We start from the raw sequence: 2,265 nt of genomic DNA, 5'->3' as shown, positions 1-2,265 counted from the left end.
GCAATGTAAAGCAACGCTGAGGCTCTTGGAGCTGTGGCCTTTGCTCTTAGCACTGCCTTACAGCCATGTTGGACGACTCCTGATTCCTCAGATAAACTTCTCCTTGTCTTTATACATCATCATCTGGAAAGCATTTCTTTTGTCCTTCATTCAGAAAATGTCTGGGCATAACTAGGAACCTAACCCCAGTAGAGCCCGCTTCTGAGGCCTCTTTAACGTGGCAGGCAGTTAAACAGCTGCCCAGTGGAGTCAGCATTTGTAAACCAACATAGACACCTCAAACCGCTGCTTAGTCTGTGCGGTTCCCTTCCTAGAATCAGAGTTTTGCCACAACAGAGCTTTATTTATTTATTTATTTATTTATTTATTTATTTATTTTGAGACGGGGTTCTCTATGTAACCCTGACTGTCCTGGATCTCACTCTGTAGACCAGGCTGGCCTCGAACTCAGAAATCCACCACCCGCCTCTGCCTCCCAAGTGCTGGGATTAAAGGCGTGCACCACCACTGCCCGGTGGGTTCTACTTATTTTACAAGCATTGCACAGCTAGCTGTCCCAGCAAGCCAAGCTCTGCCTCCGTCACTCCGTGGAGTCCTATTTATCTCCTCCAAACATCACTGTCCTCCATGTGCCCTGCCTGAGCTCTTTCCTCAGCGCATGCTTCCAATTACCCCAACTCCTTGGAAGCGACAACGAACTGCAGCACACCACTATAAGTTTTTTGGTGTGTTTTTCTCTATGGCTTCCCAACAATTGCAGCTCAGCGACACAATGTAATGTAAGATGGACCAATACGAGATGGACCAATATGTGCGTGCATGCTGTTAGCCATAAAATCTTTCGTCATGGGTCCTTTCACATGCTTGCATTAGCAGAACATCCTCTCTCATGTGTCTGCTACAGCAAAACATTCCTTCAAGAGTCTGCCTTAGCCTCTCACCTGAGTCCACTTTAACAACACATTCCTTCACGTGTTTGCCCCAGCCAAACACCATTCAACACAACTGACTTTCCAAAGAACCCTTACGTTTCCATTTTAGTTACCATTTCACCACGAAAATCCTCAGTTTCCAGTAGGATCTTTCCTTTAGGTTCTCATGTGGGGACAGGCTCGGAGCCCCATCACTCAGGAGAACAAAGCAGAGGGATGGGATTTCCAGGCCAGGCTGCACTAAAAAGCGAGAACAGTGCTGAGAAACATAATGGTTATTACTCTCAGAGGACGCATGTCTTTCAGTTCCTTAACTTCCTCACACCCTGTCATCAGGAAATGTCTTGTCCAGCTAGTGGCCGAGTGTTCTAGATTCTAAGATTCTGTGCCTTCTTCCTTTTTGTAGTCTGTCTCCCTGGCATACATCCCCAGGTCACCTTTTCTGATGAGTTGTTTCTTTTGACAAGCATGTGTATGCCTGCGTGTCTGTATGTGCACCATATACATGCAGGTGCCTGCAGGAACCAGAAGAGGGTGTCAGGTCCTTTGTACTGGGAACTGAACGTTCTTAACCATGCAACCACACATTCAGTCTTTCTTTTTTCCAAGAAGATCATATGAGACATAAACTCTGTGACTAATTGCCCTGTAGAGTGGTGATCTTTTTTTTTTTGTTTTGTTTTGTTTTGTTTGTTTTTTTTCGAGACAGGGTTTCTCTTTATAGCTCTGTCTGTCCTGGAACTCACTCTGTAGACCAGGCTGGCCTTGAACTCAGAAATCTGCCTGCCTTTGCCTCCGAAGTGCTGGGATCAAAGGTGTGTGCCCCCACTGCCTGGCGAGCGGTGATCTTATACAGTAACTACTTTCCAGCTAAACTTCCAGATTCTAAGCCCAAGTCTGCCTTCCATGAGTACAGTGGCCTGATGGGTGTCCTAACTTCTCTGTGACTGTTTTCTCACTTAGGAAACCAAGACTATGACAATAGTACCAAGTTCTTTGTTGTGTTCTGGGGACAAAGTTAGTAAGTTAATAATTACAAAGAGCTCAGAGCTATACCTGCATTATGACGAGAGTTTACTAAGCCTTAACTGTCACTATAAAATGGAAGGTGTCATTGTTCCCCTACCATAGGATAGATCCTCTGAGCATGGAATCTAGATTCAAGATAGTCTCCTTTTGTGTGTTTGTAACAGTACACGTGTTGCTATTGACGCGCTTGCTTTTATTTCTTTTTTAGATTTTAGAGCTTTTTTTATTTTTCCAGGATATTTTAGCATTTTCTCTTTAGTCTAAGAATCTAGAAGTGCGCCGGGCGGTGGTGGCGCACGCCTTT

The sequence above is a fragment of the Mastomys coucha genome, unplaced genomic scaffold (assembly GCF_008632895.1).
Source record: "Mastomys coucha isolate ucsf_1 unplaced genomic scaffold, UCSF_Mcou_1 pScaffold11, whole genome shotgun sequence".
NCBI classification, from domain to species: Eukaryota; Metazoa; Chordata; class Mammalia; order Rodentia; family Muridae; genus Mastomys; species Mastomys coucha.
This window is presented reverse-complemented; position numbering follows the sequence as displayed.